This window comes from Trachypithecus francoisi, unplaced genomic scaffold, assembly GCF_009764315.1.
Source record: "Trachypithecus francoisi isolate TF-2019V2 unplaced genomic scaffold, Tfra_2.0 Lachesis_group9, whole genome shotgun sequence".
NCBI lineage: Eukaryota > Metazoa > Chordata > Mammalia > Primates > Cercopithecidae > Trachypithecus > Trachypithecus francoisi.
Genome location: NW_022681474.1, coordinates 14906739 through 14927278, shown reverse-complemented (window position 1 = coordinate 14927278; position 20540 = coordinate 14906739). Strand labels below are relative to the sequence as shown.

At 49.6% G+C, this 20540-nt stretch overlaps 1 long non-coding RNA gene across 1 annotated transcript in view; it reads left to right on the top strand.

Annotated features, from left to right (window-relative positions):
• The window catches only part of LOC117082108, a 31446-nt gene extending 30229 nt beyond the window's left edge, over window positions 1-1217 (top strand). The window contains exon 3 of the long non-coding RNA XR_004436473.1: window positions 318-1217. This is a non-coding gene — a long non-coding RNA (uncharacterized LOC117082108). The remainder of the gene's footprint in view (window positions 1-317) is intronic.
• The last annotated feature ends 19323 nt before the right edge of the window (window positions 1218-20540 follow it).

The following is a 20540-nucleotide window of genomic DNA, read 5'->3' as shown; positions in this document are numbered from 1 at the left end:
ACCCTGCAGCCCATTGTCGCACATTTTCAGGAATAAATTTTCCAAACTTCTCTGAGGGTGTCCTGGGACCACACACTCTATATCCAAACTCAGCCAGCACCCACTGTCAACCACACCTTGTCCACCTGCCCTGCCCTGCCATCTCCAGGGACTCGGCCACCAGCCCAGGGCCATTGCCTGTGGGGACCTCAGGCGGAGCGTCCTTCCTCCACCCAGAGACGCCACAATTCCAGATGCTACCCTCCTCGCTGAAGGTGCTCCTCCCAGGCTCTTTGTCCTTCTGGTCTAATGTGTTTTGTTTCTGTCTGTTCTTTCAGAATTAATGTTTCATGTTCAACCTGAAGTCTCTGATGAGTCCTTTAAGTCCACGCTGGGACAGCAGATGATGTGGGCAGCAGGCCTGTGACTCCACGTGGACCCCCATGAATGCTGTCAGCGTGTCTACACAAAGCTGTACCATTTACAGGAGAAACACTGGGTGGTGAGACTTGGATGAGGTCAGCAGAGAAAGCGGCTAAACAGATTCAGCCATCCCCTCAGGTGACTGTGGAGCTCTGAAGACCTAAGGCAGGTACTTCTGTGCTAGCAAGGAAGGATGTTTATGATATAATTTGAGGAGAAGATATAAATCAGAGGTGTGGGGTGTGCAGAGGCCCCTGCCTTCCCCAGTGGGTGGACAGCACCTACACTGACACCCCCAGCAAGGCTACACAGGTGCTTTTCTTGGCAGCCATCAAGAGAAAGGTACTTGCCTTAGGCTGCAGGGTGCTTAAACATTTCAAAGGTCAATTGAAGAAAGAAGTAGAAAGAACATTATGAGAGGTAGTGGTGCGTGCCAAGGCACTGAGCGTGAGGAACAAGGTGCTTTCACGGGGTGTCTGCGCCCAGGTGCAGCCGGCGTCCCTGGGCCTGATAGTGGCCGGATAGGCAGGTCCCAGAAGAGGCATGTTTGCAAGCACCCAGCTAAGCCAGGGAGCAGCCGACCAGCAAAACAGGTCAGCTCTCAGGGACTCTTCAACTCGAGGGCTGTGGGGAGCACCGCGTGGATTTTAAGCAAATCCAAGTGACAAAACCAATGGGCATTTAGAAATATCATCACAGTTACACATAGAAAACTAATTGGAGGCCAAGTAACTCGAGGCCAAGCACCGTGACTCACGCCTATAATCCCAGCACTTTGGGAGGCTGAGGCAGAAGGATTGTTTGAGCCCAGGAGTTTGAGACCAGTCTGGGCAACATGGCAAAACCCCATCTCTACAAACAATGCAAACATTAGCCAGGTGTGTGCACACTTGTGGTTCCAGCTACTCAGAAGGCTGAAGAGGGAGGAGGGCTTGAACCCGGGAGACAGAGGTTGCAGTGAACCAAGACCACACCACTGCACTCCAGTCTGGGCAATAGAGCCAGACCCAGAGGAAAAAAAAAAAGAAAAGAAAATTAATTGAAAAGAGTAAGATTACAGGCAAGAATATTTTATAAAATCTCTAAGCATGATTCAAAAGGCCAAAATCATATCCCCCAAAAGCTTAGATTTAACCTTATCAAATTTTATTATATGTGAGTGTCATAACAACACAATTAAGTCTACATATAACCCAAAAAATAATCCCATCACATATTAAAAAGCGTTTATATTTTTGGTATACAAAGTCCAACAATAAAATAAGAACACCAGCTCCAAAACTGACAAATAAGCAATTTGTATAAGTATCTAAAAACATTCATTGCCAATCCCAAAATTGCCAATAGAATAATGAACTATAGGCCGGGTATGGTGGCTCATGCCTGTAATCCCAGCACTTTGGGAGGCCGAGGTGGGTGGATCACTTGAGGTCAGAGTTCGAGACCAGCCTGATCAACATGGTGAAACCCCGTCTTTACTAAAAACAAAACAAAAATCAGCCAAGTGTGATGGCACACACCTGTGATCCCAGCCACTCTGGAGGCTGAGGCAGGAGAATACTTGAACCCTGGAGGTGGAGGTTGCAGTGAGCTGAGATCATGCTGCTGTACTCCAGCCTGGGTGACAGAGCAAGACCTTGTTTCAAAAATAAAAATAAAAGTAAAAAAAGAAGAGGGTCAGGAGAAGGAGCAGATTCCCCTGAAGGACCAGCTTGCACTCTCCCGTCACAAACGTGCTTCTGAACAGTGAGCAGGGCGGCTGCTTTGGGATTTGAGGCTTTGCTGTCTTCCCATTTGGAGTTCATTCCCATCACAGAATGACAGGATGTAAAGGAGCAAAGTGTTCACTGCATCTCAGGCTCCAGACGAGGCCTTGAAGATGTCAAGCTCTTCCTCAATATCTGCCTACATCATATCTCATGCATCGCCTTCCTGGCCCAAATTAAGAGCTTCTGTGGCATCTCCTCTTTACCCTTCTCCTGAGCCCCCATGCCGAGCTCCAAGCCACATATCGCAGGCCTCGGGGGACTTCCCTCTCGACTACAGGCCATGGCTCTAGCAACAGGTATGGGAGCCCCGTATCCTGCAGCCCACAGCCCACCCTCCAGGGAGCAGTCCAGTCAGAACCTGCTTAGTGCTTGTCTTTTAGGCAGATTGGAATCCTAAGTTAAAGAATTTCTGGACTGGGCACGGTGGCTCACGCCTGTAATCACAGCACTTTGGGAGGCCGAGGTGGGCAGATCACGAGGTCAGGAGATCAAGACCATCCTGGCTAACACGGTGAAATCCTGTCTCTACTAAAAATACAAAAAAATTTAGCTGGGCGTGGTGGTGGCCGGCGCCTGTAGTCCCAGCTACTTGGGAGGCTGAGGCAGGAGAATGGCATGAATCTGGGAGGCGGAGCTTGCAGTGAGCCGAGATTGTGCCACTGCACTCTAGCCTGGGGGACAGAGTGAGACTCCGTCTCAAAAAAAAAAAAAATAGAATTTCACACTGCTTGAACCCCTCAGACACAGGCATGCTCCTGGGCACATAGTCAGGGGCTCCTGCGTACTCCCATAATGTAACTGTGTAGTCTGTGGTGTCCGTCCAGCCCCAAGCTGCTGTCACACTCAGCTGCAGGGGGTGGCTTGGGTGTAATTTGGTGGAATCTGTCAGGATTCGTGGACTCATTGCCATCTGAGGCAACTCCCAGAGCCGCTGTGCGAAGAAGGTGCCCATTTGGTGGATTCGCCGGAAACCTGTCGGAGGGCCTCCTGTCCTGCAGAGCCTGCGTCCCCACCTCTGTGGGGCGCCTGGCAGGCACTGGGGCAGGAAGTGGGGGCCTCAAACTGCAGGGGCCAGGGTGGGAGGGAAGGACGCTCAGTCCGCAGGGAACAGTCGCCTCAGGTGGGAGCGAGAGAAGGAACGTGAGGCCAGGTTTGCGAATGACCTCACACGGTTTCCTTTCTGCCAGGATTTTCAAAGGATTAGAGTTCATTTTCTTTCTTTCTTTCTTTCTTTTTTAATTAACAGCACAGTTTCAAGTTATTCCAGTGAACAGGGCGGTCTTTACTTTGTTTATTTCCTGCTAACAACCAAAAGCAGAAAGAACACTAAGCTCTCCAGATTTTGAAGTCAGGCAGCCTGGAAAAGCCCTTTAGTAACCATGGTGTTAGCAAATGTAAACTCCTCGTCCTGGGCAACAGGTGGAGACGGATGTGATGGTGCCGTGGAGTGTCTTACTGAAGAGGCAGCGGCCGGAGCTGAAGGTCTTAGCGTTAGGAGCGAGAACGTGGTCCGATCGGCAGCACCAAAACCACAGAACAGGGAGTCATCTCAGGAAGTACAGAAGTGCTAGAAACACTTCTAATCCCTTGGGAACTGGGGACAAGGAAGAATGACCTGGCAGTGTACTCAGGTACCTGCCTAAGCTGCCACCCCATAGCCTGCCTGGCGCCTGTGGTGTGGCCCCCCACGGGCTGCAGTCCTGGCCGGGGCGAGGGGGCAGGGGCAGACCGAAGTGAGGCAGGGGTGGGGCCATCAGTTCAGAAGTCGGGGTGTTACCTCCACCACCTCGGAAGCCCACGGGGGTGAAGAGGGAGGGAATGTGGGCCTACTGTTGGGAGGAGTGTCAGAGCCGCCCGAGAATGTGGCCGTGGGGTGGGAGCTGTCCTGGGGAGTGTGGGGAGGAGACGCCTGCCACGCGGGTGATGCACCATCCCTGAGTGAATGCGCCCGGCCCGTACCCTGAAGGACTCTGCTGCCACTCATGGCCGCACCCCCAGACCCACGGGTCCCATTTAGGTTCTGTGGCCTCTCGGTCCCTTGACTCCACGCAGTAGCTGTGTCCTCCCGACCTCAGGCAGCCAAGGCCATGTCCTAACTCCCATTCCATGGGGCCCAACTTTTCACACCGCTTCTCTGACCCGCCGGTCTGAATGAGCCCGGCCACCCTCCCTGGCTGTGCCTCACACCCCCATCTTTCCGTCACACTCACCACTGCCAGAGATTGTCCTTATCACACACTTCTTTCCTAGTGGTTGTTTAGAGCCCCCTTTTCGTCCGTGTCCCCAGGTAGGAGGCCTGGAGCGGGAGCCCTTCCCCAGCCAGGCTGGTGGACACAGACTGCCATAAAAGACAGGTGTTTGGCTGAAGCTCTAGGTGGTCTCTGCCTTTGCAGCTCAAAGTGCTGCAGATGGCACAAAAACAAATGAGCATGTTCCCAAGGCCACGGAGATCCAGCCTGCGGGCCTGGGACTTCCTGGGCTGCCCGGCCGCTGGTGTGAGCAAGGGTGCAGCCCTCCCAGCCCATGTCGCTCAGACAGGACTCCAGGATAAACCCATGTGGCTCTGCCTGCGGCTCTGCCCGGCGGGCCTGGCCTCCGCCTTGCACCTCACCTTCCCCTTGCTCCCGACCAGCAAACACCTCCAGGTTGAAGCGAGCTCCCGTCTTTCCTTGGAGCTTGCTCAGGGATTTCTCATGTCCTGTTATTCCTCTGATGTTTTCCAGATTTTGAATGCTGCCTGTTCAGTGGTCTCCAGAGGGCTGGATTGCCCAGTCCACGAGTCCTGAGGCAGAAGCCTCACAGCTGGTATCTCTTTATGCTTCTAGAGCATCCTAGGAGACGTCCTCCAGCAAATCCTCTAGAGCATCCTAGGAGACGTCCTCCAGCAAATCCTCTAGAGCATCCTAGGAGACGTCCTCCAGCATATCCTCTAGAGCATCCTAGGAGACGTCCTCCAGCAAATCCTCTAGAGCATCCTAGGAGACGTCCTCCAGCAAATCCTCTAGAGCATCCTAGGAGATGTCCTCCAGCAAATCCTCTAGAGCATCCTAGGAGATGTCCTCCAGCAAATCCTGCCGATTACACACTGGAGCACATTCTGTTATGCAGTTGATTCTGGGCTGGTGTAATTTCTTCCTTTTAAAGGTTGTATGTTATGCAGTTAATTCCGGACTGGCGTGATTTCTTCCTTTTTTTTTTTTTTTTTTTTGAGATGGAGTCTCACTCTGTCATCCAGGCTGGAGTGCAGTGGCTTGATCTCGGCTCACTGCAAGCTCTGCCTCCCGGATTGACGCCGTTCTCCTGCCTCAGCCTCCCGAGTAGCTGGGACTACAGGAGCCTGCCACCACGCCCAGCTAATTTTTTATTTTTTATTTTTTTTTATTTTTAGTAGAGACGGGGTTTCACCATGTTAGCCAGGATGGTCTTGATCTCCTGACCTTGTGATTCATCCGCCTTGGCCTCCCACAGTGCTGGGATTACCATGCCTGGCCGATTTCTTCCTTTTAAAGTTTGTATGTTAAACTCTCTGGAGCTCTGTCTGTGGTTCCTGGTGGCGGCTTCTTCTCGTCCTGGGATGCAACATCACCCTGGATGTCCCTGAAGGCACCACTTGGTCTCCTGTTTGAAGTTCCTGGCAAAGTGGACACTGTTTTTAATTCAACATCTCTGCAGACTGGACTTTCTGTCTTTCTTTCTTTCTTTCTTTTTTTTGAGACAGAGTCTTGCTCTGTTGCCCAGGCTGGAGTGCAGTGGCGTGATCTTGGCTCATTGCAACCTCCACCTCCTGAGTTCAAGCAGTCAAGCAGTTCTAGTTGCCTCAGCCTCTCAAGTAGCTGGGATTACAGGCAACCACCACCACCACACCTGGCTAATGTTTGTATTTTAGTAGAGACAGGGTTTCACCATATTGGCCAGGCTGGTCTCAAACTCCTGACCTCAGGTGATCCACCTGCCTCAGCCTCCCAAAGTGTTGGGATTACAGCATGAGCCACCGCACCTGGCCTGAAAATCTGTTAAAAAATAGAAATAAAGGGAAGCTTCCTCAACTTAATAAAGAACATCTATAAAACACCTGCAGCTAACAGGATACTTAATAGAAAAGACTGAAAGCTCCCAGCCTAAGATCAGTAACAAGGCAAGGATGTCTGTTATCACCATTCTGTTCAACATGGTGCAGGGAGTCCTAACTATTGCAATAAGGCAAAAAGGGAAATGAAAGGAAAATAAGAAAGAAAGAGAGAGAGAGAATGAGAGAAAAGGAAGGCAGACAGGCAGGAAGGAAGGATGGAAAGAAGCTGTCCCTATTTGCAGATGACACGATTGTCCACAGATAAAATCCCAAGGAATCTCAAAAGAAACCCTCCTACAACTAACAAGTGAGTTCATCAGGATCACAGGATACATGACAAACATACAAAATTCAGTAATATTTCTATATACTAGTAATGAGTACAAAGTCACCAAAATGAATAATACAATATTATTTACAGTTACTCAAAAAAATACTTAGGTATAAATCTAAGACATGTACAGGATCTATATGCTGAAAACTACAAAATGCCAGTGAAAGAAATCAAAGAAAGCCTAAATAAAGAGAGAGACGCAGGGTGTTCATTGATTGGAAGACTCACTATAGCAAAAATATCATTTTTCCCAAACTGATATATAGATTTAATGCAATTCCTATTGAAATGCCAGCAAATGGCTGGGTGCGGTGGCTCAAGCCTATAATCCCAGCACTTTGGGAGGCCGAGAAGGGCAGATCACGAGGTCAGGAGATCGAGACCATCCTGGCTAACATGGTGAAACCCTGTATCTACTAAAAAAATACAAAAAAAACTAGCCGGGCGAGGTGGTGGGCGCCTGTAGTCCCAGCTACTCGGAAGGCTGAGGCAGGAGAATGGCGTAAACCCGGGAGGCGGAGCTTGCAGTGAGCTGAGATCCAGCCACTGCACTCCAGCCTGGGTGACAGAGCGAGACTCCATCTCAAAAAAAAAAAAAAAAAGAAAGAAAGAAATGCCAGCAAATATCCTGCAGATAGAGAGAAGATTTTTCTGAAATCTATATGTATGGACAAAGGAATGAGAGTAGCTAAAGCAATTTTGAAAAAGAATAAAGCAGGCCAGGCACGGTGGCTCACACCTGTAATCCCAGCACTTTGGGAGGCCGAGGCGAGCGGATCATGAGGTCAGCAGATTGGGACCATCCTGGCTAATGGTGAAACATCACCTCTACTAAAAATACAAAAAATTAGCCGGGTGTGGTGGCAGGTGCCTGTAGTCCAAGCTACTCAGGAGGCTGAGGCAGGAACAATGGTGTGAACCCAGGAGGAGCTTGCAGTGAGCGGAGATCGCACCACTGAACTCCAGCCTGGATGACAGAGCAAGACTCTGCCCCCCAAAAAAAAAAAAAAAAAGCGATGGACTCATTTCTGATTTCAATGGACTGATTTCAGAAATCAATTCTGATTTCTGATGGACTGATTTCAAAATGGATCACAGACTTAAATGTAAAATGCAAAACTATAAACCTTTTAGAAAATAGAGAAAATCTTTGGGATTGAAGACTAAGAGATGATTTCTTACCAGCATCATAATATATAAAATTTCTTACCAGCATCATAATATATAAAAGGAAAAATAGAAAAATTGGACTTCACAAAAAAATTGGACTTCACAAAAAATAAAAACTTTTGCTCTGCAAAAGACTATGTTAAGAAGATGAAAAGACAAGCTACAAACTGAGAGAAAATATTCTGAATAGATTCAAACTACATATCCAACACAGACTAGTGCCTCGAATATACAAATAACTCTCAAAACTCAATGGTAAAAAAAAAAAAAAAAAAAGCAAAGGCCAGGCACAGTGGCTCACACCTGTAATCCCGGCACTTTGGAAGACCAAGGAGGGTGGATTGCTTGAGACCAGGAGTTCGAGACCAGCATGGACTACATGGCAAAACCTCAACTACACAGAAAAAACAAAAATTAGCTGGGCATGGTGGTACGCACCTGTAGTCCCAGCTACGTGGAAGGCTGAGGCTGCAGAGAGCTATTATTGCACCAGTGCACTCCAGCCTCCACAACACAGTGAAACCCTCTATCCAAAAAAGAAAAAAAAAGTGCAGTTCAGTTAGAAAAATGGGCAAAAGACAGGAAAAAACATTTCACCAAAGATGATATGAATGGCAAATAAGCACAAGAAGAGATGTCCGAGAGACTGATACCGAACATAATGGGCTCCTAGGGAAATGCAAATTAAAACAACAACAACACAGCACTGCACATCTATCCACATGGCTGAAAATAACAGGGTGATGCGGTGAGGGTGATGTTGGTGAGGACAGGGAGAGCAGATCACTCACGCTGGGCTGGTGGGATGTAAGATGGCACAGCCGCCCGGAAAACAGGTTGGAGATCACTCACGCCGGGCTGGTGGGATGTAAGATGGCACAGCCGCCCGGAAAACAGGTTGGAGATCACTCACGCCGGGCTGGTGGGATGTAAGATGGCACAGCCGCCCGGAAAACAGGTTGGAGATCACTCACGCCGGGCTGGTGGGATGTAAGATGGCACAGCCGCCCGGAAAACAGGTTGGAGATCACTCACGCCGGGCTGGTGGGATGTAAGATGGCACAGCCGCCCGAAAACAGGTTGGAGATCACTCACGCGGGCTGGTGGGATGTAAGATGGCACAGCCGCCCGGAAAACAGGTTGGAGATCACTCACGCCGGCTGGTGGGATGTAAGATGGCACAGCCGCCCGAAAACAGGTTGGAGATCACTCACGCCGGGCTGGTGGGATGTAAGATGGCACAGCCGCCCGGAAAACAGGTTGGAGATCACTCACGCCGGGCTGGTGGGATGTATGATGGTACAGCCGCCCGGAAAACAGGTTGGAGATCACTCACGCCGGGCTGGTGGGATGTATGATGGTACAGCCGCCCGGAAAACAGGTTGGAGATCACTCACGCCGGGCTGGTGGGATGTATGATGGTACAGCCGCCCGAAAACAGTTGGAGATCACTCACGCCGGGCTGGTGGGATGTATGATGGTACAGCCGCCCGGAAAACAGGTTGGAGATCACTCACGTGGGGCTGGTGGGATGTAAGATGGTACAGCCGCCTGGAAAACAGGTTGGCAGTTTCTTAACAAACTAAACATGCAATCACCGTCGGACCCGGGAACTTCAGGTCAGGCTGTTCATCCCGGAGAAAACGAAGACCGATGTTCACATGAAAACTTGTACACAACCGTTTGTAGTAGCTTTATTCATAATGGTCAAAAACTGAAAGCTATACCGAGTTGACCTTGAACAAGGGTAAGGTTAAGCAGATGGTAGTAACCCACACTATGGCATGTACTCTGCAATGAAAAGGAACAAGCTATAGGCACACACACCACGGCCTGAACAAACCTTCAGAGAGTGGCCCTGGTGAAGGGAGTCCAGACCGAAAGGTTGTACACCATGAGATTCCGTTTATACAACATTCTTTTTTTTTTTTTTTTTTTCTTTTTTGAGACGGAGCCTCGCTCTGTCGCCCGGGCTGGAGTGCAGTGGCCGGATCTCAGCTCACTGCAAGCTCCGCCTCCCGGGTTTACGCCATTCTCCTGCCTCAGCCTCCCAAGTAGCTGGGACTACAGGCGCCTGCCACCTCGCCCGGCTAATTTTTTGCATTTTTAGTAGAGACGGGGTTTCACCGTGTTAGCCAGGATGGTCTCGATCTCCTGACCTCATGATCCGCCCGTCTCGGCCTCCAAAGTGCTGGGATTACAGGCTTGAGCCACCGCGCCCGGCCTATACAACATTCTTGAAATGATCTAAGTACAGCAATGGAGACCCTACAGGGGCCGAGAAGGAGGCAGGGATGGGAGGGAAGTTCAGTGGCTTGAGAGGGAGCAGAGGTCCTGTGGGGGTGGACGGCTGTGCCTGGGCCACGAGTCAGCATCCTGATATTGTCCCTTAATTGTGCAAGATGCGACCACTGAGGCCAGGCGCGGTGGCTCACGCCTGTAATCCCAGCACTTTGGGAAGCCAGAGTAGCTAGATCACCTGAGGTCAGTAGTTCGAGACCAGTCTGACCAACATGGTGAAACCCCGTCTCTACTAAAAATGCCAAAAATTAGCCAGTCGTGGTGATGGGCACCTGTAATCCCAGCTACTTGGGAGGCTGAGGCACGAGAATCTCTTGAACCCGGGAGGCGGAGGTTGCAGGGAGCCGAGATCACGTCACTGTACTCCTGCCTGGGTGACAGAGCGAGACTCTCAAAAAAAAATAAAAAGTAAAATAACAAGACGCAACCATTGGGGAAAACTGGGTAAAGGGTGAACAAGACCTCTCTGTGTTATTCCTTACAAATGTGAAGCTACAATTATCTCAAAATTAACCGTTTAATTTTAAAAACCAGGCAGCGTGGCTTGGTATTTGGAGCTGCGTCTTTGAGCGTGTGTGAGCTCAATGAATGCACACCATGGGTCCCACCAGCAGGGAGCAGCGCAGGAAGCTTGGTGGTGGGCTGCTGCGGGCGGCGGGTGGCAGGCGCGGCTCCGGGCCCGAAGACTTCACTCTCAGGGGTCTCCTGTGCTGCCCTCCTCAGGTCCAGGGTCCACTATCACACTGCCAGGAGTTCCAGCGTGGCAAGTTTTCAGCCACTTTTGTTTGATTTGTTAATTTAAAAAGCATTTCATTAACTTCATGATTTGGGAGTTTTTACATTTAAAGAAGAAACCAGTATTCCTCAGTCAATCAAGAAAATCAGAGACTCCTCAGCCTCCTCCTTCCAGGGCCAGAGAACGTTTTGTTCTGTCGTAGCCGGCTGTCACTTCTTTCGTCCTTCCCAGTACTGCGTGGTGTGTCCTGACCGCCTGGGACGGGGTTGCGATGGCCTCAGAATATGTGGGTCATTCAGTGGCCATCCTGCCTCCAAGAGCCACAGCACATTTGCTGTTTGTCTTGCTGAATGGAACTGTGCCTTATATCTTCCATGCCTGAAAGAAGCAGAACAGAACTTTGTTGGCAAGAACTGGCAATACACACAGATGACGAAACGCTGCCCTTCTTCCTTGTCAGTCTGAAATAGGTTTACTTCTGGAGAGTGGCAGATACAAGTGCTTCCGGCCGGGCACAGTGGCTCATGCCTGTAATCCTAGCACTTTGGGAGGCAGAGGTGGGTGGATCGCCTGAGGTCAGGAGCTCAAGACCAGCCTGACCAACATGGTGAAACCTTGTCTCTACTAAAAATATAAAAATTAGCCAGATGTGGTGGCACGTGCCTGTAATCCCCGCTACTCAGGAGGCTAAGGCACGAGAAATTGCTTGAACCCAGGAGGCGGAGGTTGCAGTGAGCCAAAATTGTGCCACTGCATTCCAGCCTGGGCAACAGAGCAAGACTCTATCTCAAAAGAAAAAAAAAATGTTTCAGAGTCAAAAGTATGGAAGTTCTCATGGCCAGGTACCTTTGACTTAAGTTCTCATCACTAAATGTTTTCCACAAAGAGGGAGGGTGGCAAGGAGGAGGAGGGAGATGAACTTTTTTTTTTGAGACGGAGTCTCTCTGTGTCGCCCAGGCTGGAGTGCAGTGGCTCACTGCAAGCTCCGCCTCCCGGGTTCATGCCATTCTCCCGCCTCAGCCTCCGAGTAGCTGCGACTACAGGTGCCCGCCACCACGCCCGGCTAATTTTTTGTATTTTTAGTAGAGACGGGGTTTCACCGTGTTAGCCAGGATGGTTTCGATCTCCTGACCTCGTGATCTGCCCACCTCGGCCTCCCAAAGTGCTGGGATTACAGGCTTGAGCCACCGCGCCCGGCCGAGATGAACTTTTAAGATAAAAATAAATTAATATAACTGCTCTGTTCAGTCACCATAGTTTCTAGATCAGTATTTCATTCAACAAATGGAAGAAACAAGCCCCAAGGAAGTTAAATAACGTGCCAAAAGTTAGAGAGAGAGAGGGGTCCCCCAACCCCAGTCATGTTACCACACTGAATTAGAAGACAAAGTTGAAAGGAAAGGCCTGTTCCCTAACTATGAGATTGTTTCATAACTGGAGAAACAGAAACTGCCACTCTGATCAACCTAAAAGTGAATCAGGAAAGTAAGTTGCTTACCTTTCTACATCCTTTTGGACAAATGTCACTTTAAAAAGCACGATTATCCCTAATCAGACAATTTAAGAATCTTTGTATTTTCGCTTTAGAGGCAGCTGATGTTAATTGGCGTAGAACAGGCAGCTCCGAGAAAGTTTCCTGCAGAAGGGAAAGGGGTGTAAAGGCCTCCCCAGACATTTTCGGACAGACTGCAAAATGTTTAAAAGGCCATGTTTATGTTTACTAGTGGATTTTCAATATTCTGTGATGTGGTATCAACCAAAACACGATAAATGTGAAAAAGTGGCAGCAAATAATAGCCCTAGAGAGACCTTTTTTCCGGGATGTATCTTGTTGTAATTGAGTTTTTCCTGGCTGTAAGTTAACTTCAATGCAAGATGTTAAGAAGGTGCAGAGACACTCCGCTGCATAGGCTATGAGTCTACTCCACCTGCCGTCACAAAACACCACAGGCTGGGCTTATGTTCTTGCAGCTCTGGAGGCTGGGAGTCTGAGACCAGGGGGCCGTCCAGGCTGTTTCTGCTGGGCGCCTCTCCCTGGCATGCGGATGGCAGCTTCTCGCAGTGTCTTCTGATGACAGAGGGCTCTGATGTCTCTTCTTATAAGGACACAATCCTAATGGGTCAGGGCCCCACCCTCAGGACCTTAACTAACTATAAATACTTCCTTATTCGAAAGAGAGTCACGGTGGGTGTGAAGGCATCAACACATGAATTTGTGGAGGGACACATACATTCAGTTTATAACAGATAGTAAGGCTAAAATGTCTTTTTTTTTTTTTTCTGAGACGGAGTCTCACTCTGTTGCCCACGCTGGAGTGCAGTGGCGCGATCTGGGCTCACTGCAAGCGCCTATAATCCCCACTACTCAGGAGGCTAAGGCACAAGAAATTGCTTGAACCCAGGAGGGTTCACGTCATTCTCCTTCCTCAGCCTCTTGAGTAGCAGGGACTACAGCCACCCACCACCATGCCCGGCTAATTTTTTTGTATTTTTAGTAGAGACAGGGTTTCACCGTGTTAGCCAGGATGGTCTCGATCTCCTGACCTTGTGATCCGCCTGCCTCGGGCTCCCAAAGTGCTGGGATTACAGGTGTGAGCCACCATGCCCAGACATGTCTTTTTTTTTTTTTGAGACAGAGTCTCACTGTCACCCAAGCTGGAGGGCAGTGGTGTGATCTTGCCTCACTGCAACCTCTGCCTCCTGGGTTCAAGCGATTCTCATGCCTCAGCCTCCCAAATAGCTGGGATTACAGGTGCCTGCCATAACACCCAGCTAATTTTTGTATTTTTAGTAGAGACGAAGTTTCATCATGTTGGCCAGGCTGGTCTCGAACTCCTGACCTCAAGTGATCCACCTGCCTCGACCTCCCAAAGAGCTGAGATTACAGGGGTGAGCCACTATGCCCAGCCTTAAAAATTTCTTTATTTTTAAAATACGTTTATAAAATACGAATTATAAACATGGTTACAATCTATGCTTATATTTTTTGTAACATGTAAAAAATTAGAAACATTTTAAAATCCACAAACACAAGTATCGACAAACACTTCTTGAATTCCAAATTGCTAACATTTGTTAAAGGCTATCAGCAATTTACTGGTCACTAATTGTAAGTAGGACTTGGACTGTAATGCATTCCTGAGATTCACAGTGTCAGAGAATCAGCCTTTAGACGCTGACTTGAACCAACCATTTAGGGACTGGATTTAATTAGAAATCAAAGAACACCAGAAACAGAAACTGGAACTTAGGGCCAGGACTTCAAGATGGGAAACCGGAACTCAAAGCTGAAGGCAGCAGGAAAAGTGAGTCATAGGCAGACACCAGGGCAGGGCGGGGGCAACGCCCAGACACACGTGGGGCTGAGAGCAAATGCCCATAGCCGGAGTTTGCCCTGGCACTGGCGCTGGCAGGAAAGGAGTGCTGTTTCCCCAACGCTGGCTGAGTGGCAGGCATGTAGGCTATGCTGTTTCTTCACACCTATAGCAGCATTGCAACCACGTAGATGGGGAAGCAGAGACTTGGGGGTGACAGGGCAGGGGCGAGATGGGGGTTGAGATGCAAACCCAAATCTGCCAGCTCCAAGATCCCCCATCCAACCTCTTCTAAGGAGCCATACCCCAGGCTGCTGATGTTGTGTGAAGATGTCCAGGTTCTCCTTGTGGTGAAAACCAACTGACTACCTTTCCAGGAAACAGGTCTCACTAGCCAGGCCTTGAATACAATTGTCTTTAATAGGAATATTTAGACTTCCCCACCTACAATGTAGGTAACTGTTGATACAAACGTTGCCACTGTTTGGAGGTTGGTAGCAGGTGAATGTTGCAGTTTTAGTCCTCGGCTACATGGTGACAAGTGTGTAAATAATTCGTGCAGCCAATGTTCAGTACTTTATCGAGAATTCTAAAGAAACAGACAAGTGTGACCTCAAAATTCAATGTGTCTCTGGTTCATTTCTTCCTAATTCCCTTTGTTATGCACCAGTAAGCCCTCTTTTTCTCTTTGAATCATGCTATTCATGTTCTTCCATATTTTCTGCAGCCCTGTAGGGCGGAGGCTGCAGCGAGCTTCGATGGTGCCTGTATCAGGTGCTGGGATAAAGCAGCGGCTCTGATGTTGTGGGGCTTTTGTGGACACCACCAAGAAAGCTGCAAAGTAGACATAATTACCCCGGAAATGCCGCTGCGCTCCCTGGCCCTCCCAACCTGGGTCCTCCCGCACCTTCCCTCCACTCCATCGTCCTCACCGCGCACTGCTTCCTTCACAGCCTTGTTTTAAAAATACTTTATAATGTCAATCTTAGCTCACCCAGTCATCTCTTGGAAAAAGAATTCAACAGAAATCACAACCATTCAGAATAGAGGCCAAAAACTGGCCCCATGTGGTGGCACATGCCTGTGGTCCCAGCTACTCAAAAGGATGAGGTGGGAGGATCATCTGGGCCCAGGAGGTTGAGGCTGCAGTGAGCCATGATCGCACCACTGCACTCCCACCTGGGTGACAGAGTGAGGCCCTGTCTCGAAAAGACAAAATGAAACAAAACAAACCCTGGCCCCAGGTCATCCTCCTGCTATGTTCAAATGCTTGCTGTCCTGTGAAGAGGCTCCACACGCATCCCACAGACTGACGGCGGTGACAGGAGAAGGGAGGCTGGTGAAGTCCCAGAATAACACACAGCAGGCAAAGTGCCCATCTGTGGTTTCAGAAAGGACTTGTGAGGCCAGGTGCGGTTGCTCATGCCTGTAATCCCAGCACTTTGGGAGGCTGAGGTGGGCAGATCACCTGAGGTCAGGAGTTGAAGACCAGCCCGCACAACATGATGAAATCCTGTTTCTACTAAAAATACAAAAATCATCCAGAGGTGGTGGTGTGTGCCTGTAATCCCAGCTACTTGGGAGGCCGAGGGAGGAGAATCTCTTGAACCCAGGAGGTGGAGGCTGCAGTGAGCCGAGACCATGCCACTGCACTCCAGCCTGGGTGACAGAGTGAGACTGTCTCAAAAAAAAAAAAAAAAGAAGACAGCTTGGGCTGTGATCATCTGAAAGCTCAAGTGGGGCTGGAGGGTCCACTTCCAAGAGGCCTCCTTGGCTGTGGACTCCTCTCCATGTAGGCCTCTCTCAGGGGTACAGGGAGGCCTAAGACATGTCAGCTGGCTCCCCTCAAAGTGAGATTTCCAGGAGAGGGAAGTTCTTTTCTTATCTCATGGAATCACAGAATTATCAGAATTTTCCGTGTTTATTATGATCTTCCTGCATGGGTTCCCCATTGATTCAGAGCTAAATATGAGTGACATTCCCAGCATGGGACTGTGGGTGGGGGTGGGGGAACACACATCCAAACCATGTCAGTGGCAAATCAGTATTTTTCTTTTTAAAAGTGAGATATGTTAACTCATCATGTGGTACACTTTGCAGAGGCTGCTCCATTGGAAACAGAACTGACTTCCAGGACAGAGGTTCTTCTGGTCTTTGGGCTTGAGTCTATGCAAATAGGACATTTGTAAAAGAAGATCCTGATTAAAATACATTACTCTAGGGAAATGCATCTGACTCCAGAGAGAAAACTTGGTGGGGAGGAGGAACATGGAATTTGGTACTGGAACCAGTGAGGGGTTGGGTTCCTGGGAAGGTCACACAATCAGGCAGCTTCAGTCCCTTCTCTGCCCTCATCTCCCTGTTCCCTACGACACCCCCCATACTCCTTGACAGAATTATTTCTCACCTCTTCCATTCCTGAGCTGTCTCCATCATGAACTTCTTGTAATAAATCTAGATCTAAACAGGCAAGGGAAAAATAGAAATAGCTAACAAACATGAAAATGTGCTCAAATGCCCTTCTTAACACAGGGAATATAAATTAAGGCAAAAATAGATACTTTGGGGAATTTCAAACAGTGGAGAATGTGATTAGAATGTCTCTGAACAGTGGCACCTCAAAATTTCAACCAATGTATACTTCTCTAGGTATAGTTCAAGATATACATAATTCAGATTTAAAAACAAAATGTACTGAGCCATGCATGCTAGTTTGAGCCTATTATCCCAGGTACTTAGGAGGCTGAGGTGGGAGGATCGCTTGAGCCCAGGAGTTAGAGGCTGCAGGGAGCTATGATCACACCACTGCACTCCAGTCTAGGTGATAGGCTGAGGCCCTGTCTCAAAAAAAAAAAAAAAAAAAAAAAAGACAAATAAATAAATGACTGAAATAACAATACAGCACAAAAAAAGCATTGCTCTTTTGGTAAACAGACCACGGAACACCAGATCACCAGAACACCAGGTGGAACTGCAATCGCTTAAAAAACAAATATCAGGTCGGGTGCAGTGGCTCACACCTGTAATCCCAGCACTTGGGAGGCCGAGGCAGGCGGATCACTTGAGGTTAGGAGTTCAAGACCAGACTGGCCAACATGGGGAGACCCCGTCTCTACCGAAAATACAAAAATTAGCCAGGCGTGGTGGCAGGCACCTGTAATCTCAGCTACTCAGGAGGCTGAGGAAGGAGAATCGCTTGAACCTGGGAGCAGAGGTTGCAGTGAGCCGAGATCATGCCACTGCACTCCAGCCTGGACGACAAGAGCAAAACTCCATCTCAAAAAAAAAAAAAAAAAAAAATCAAAACAAACAAACCAAAATAAAAGTAAGATCATGGGGAATCGGGACTCTCCCTGATTAGCTGGTCTTAAATGGGGGTTGGAGAAGGACTTCCATGAACACAACAGGTGACAGCTCTGAAGAGGAGGAAGAGCAGGCTGAGTCCCTGGCACCCGCACGTGTGAGTGGGCAGCGAAGTGGACACAAGCGGACACTGGCAACGTCCATCCTCCTCTAAGAGCCTGCCTCAAGCATTTTTACAGACCCCATCATTTCTCCACCCTACCAGCCCACCCTCATCTTCAGCAAACAACCTGACCTCCTCATCCACAAAGCTGAAGTCCAGGGCTCTGAGCTCCTGTAAGTCTTAGAGGAAGTGGGTCCCATGTCCTGGCCAATACTCGCCTCTCCGGCTGAGCCTGTGATTTTGCCAAATCAAGATTTTAAGTTCCAGCTTTCCACTCAACATTCTCTGCAGTGTTTAGGTCAACCTCTGCTTGTCACCTGAATACGGTATGCTTCTATGTGAAGCATCTTTTCAAAGTCTCGAAATGGCCTCCCGGACACAGTCTGGCGTTGACGGGCCACCCCAGGATGAGCCTAGCTCACACCTCTCCTAGGCTGTCCCGGGCTCCTGCCACTTCTCCCGTCATGCCTTCTGGCCCAGATGGTTCCGTTTTGTCTCTTTCTTATGTATCCCACAAATGCCCATGCTGTTTTTCTGTTTCAAAAACTTTCTTTCCATTGAGGGAAACCTGTCAGTCCTTGTTACTCTAATGCTGCTGGGCTCTTCATGCCCACTGCAGATACTGGGGCCTCCTCTGGACAGGTGCCCTGCCCCCCCACCGCCACATCCCCGGCCCCCCAGGCCCCGCACACACACACACCAGACCCTGGTCAGGTACCCCACGCGCGCGGGCACACCTCCCCACACCCCCAGGCAGGGCAGGTGCCTTACACACACACACCCGGCCTCTGGGCAGGTGCACACACCTGGTCCCCCCTTCCTTGGGCTCCTTCATCACAGCCCCTGCTGCACTGCCGATGAGCCTGGGCTTATGTGTTGTTTTAGCTCCTGCTTCATCGCATGCTCTGAAGACTGAAACTTTTCCTTGGAGTTTGTATCCTCATCACCTTTCACAGTGACCAAATGGTCTCCCAAAGAGTTAAGATTACAGATGTGGGATGGGTGCGGTGGCTCATGCCTGTAATCCCAGCACTTTGGGAGGCCGAGGTGGGAGGATCATGAGGTCAAGAGATTGAGACCATCCTGGCTAACACGGTGAAACCCCATCTCTACTAAAAATACAAAAATCAGCTGGGCGTAGTGGTGGGCACCTGTAGTCCCAGCTACTCGGGGGGCTGAGGCAGGAGAATCACTTGAACCTGGGAGGTGGAGGTTGCAGTGAGCTGAGATCATGCCACTGCACTCCAGCCTGGTGACAGAGTGAGACTCCGTTTCAAAACAAACAAACAAAAAAAAAAGATGACAGACGTGAGCCACTGCACCCCACCACTCATTTCTTGAGTCAAGGCCGGGTGCAGTGGCCCACGCCTGTAATGCCAGCACTCTGGGAGGCTGAGGCAGGCTGATCACTTAACACCAGGCGTTCAGGACGAGCCTGGCTAACATGGCAAAACTCTGTTTCTACTAAAAATACAAAACACCACTAGCGAGGCGTGGCGGCTCATGCCTGCAATCCCAGCACTTTGGGAGGCCAAGGTGGGAGGATCACTTGAGGTTAGGAGTTTGAGACCAGCCTGGCCAACATGGTGAAACCCCATCTCTGCTACAAAAATTAAGGCCGGTGCGGTGGCTCACGCCTGTAATCCCACCACTTTGGGAGGCCGAGGCAGGCGGATTACCTGAGGTCAGGAGTTTGAGACCAGCTTGACCAATATGGGGAAACCCCCGTCTCTACTAAAAATACAAAATTAGCCGGGCGTGGTGGCGCATGCCTGTAATCCCAGCTACTCAGGAGGCTGAGGCCGGAGAATCACTTGAACCCAGGATGCATAGGCTGTGGTGAGCTGAGATCATGCCATGGCACTCCAGCCTGGGCAACAAGAGTGAAACTCTGACTCAAAGAAAAAGAAAAAAAAAAAAAAAAAAAGCCGGGCGTGGTGGCACATGCCAGTAATCCCAGCTAGTCGGGAGGCTGAGGCAACTCGAACCACTTGAACCTGAAGGTGGAGGTTGCAGTGAGCCGAGATCGCGTCACTGCACTCCAGCCTGGGTGACACCAGAGAGCCGAGATCGCACCACTGAGCTCCAGCCTGGTGACAGAGCAAGACTCTGTCTCAAAAAAAAAAAAAAGTCAAGTCCCCAGAGATGTTGGATTAAAAACGATGTCCGCTTTGCCAATTCTCCAGGTGCTTATGAAGCCTGGTTCTCTGCCTCTTCCTGACACGTCCAGTTCCCAACTGGGGAGTCCTTCCCAAATCTCACGTCTCATCAACTCACTCCTCTTCTTTATGAGGGCGATGGCCAGGCAAGTCATCAAGGTGCAAGTGACGCCTTTCTCAGGCCTAGAAGATAATGTTATGCCTATGCGCAGACGGGCGCTAGGTAGGTTAAACCCCAGCAGATTGCTGCAAGAAATCACATGAATATAAGCTGCGGCCCTAGACATCTTAGGCCAGAGTGGTGTTAGTTACGAAGGAAACACACATCCAGCTTCAAGAAGCCGTTTCAGGGCAGCCTGGGTCTTTAACGTGGGTTTCTGCCAAGGCTGTAGCCCTGAAGAGTTATAAAGTACACCACAGCAAAGCTAGCTTCTCATCTCCTCAGAGAGGGTCTTTCCAAAACTCCATGTTCCTGCAGACCCTAAACCTCCTAACAGGCCTCACCCATGTGGTTCCTTCGTCCCTGGCTGCTCCCTCCTGTGCCATCTCCTCCCGACAAGCCTGCACCCTCCTTGTCTGAGCGGGACCCCTTACTCAACTCCACTGCAGCCTCCCTGGCTTCCCAGGCTGCGAGACTCAGAGCTCTTTCCTCCAGCCAGGAAGGGTGGAGTCCTCTCTGACTGCTTTTTGAGCCATACACCGTCATGGAATGTCTATGACAAATTAAAATCCTCCATCTCATTACTATGTTTTTATTGCCATAGGGAATTTAAAACATGCAAAAGCAGGGAGAAGAGTATCAGGAACCCCACCTGTATCC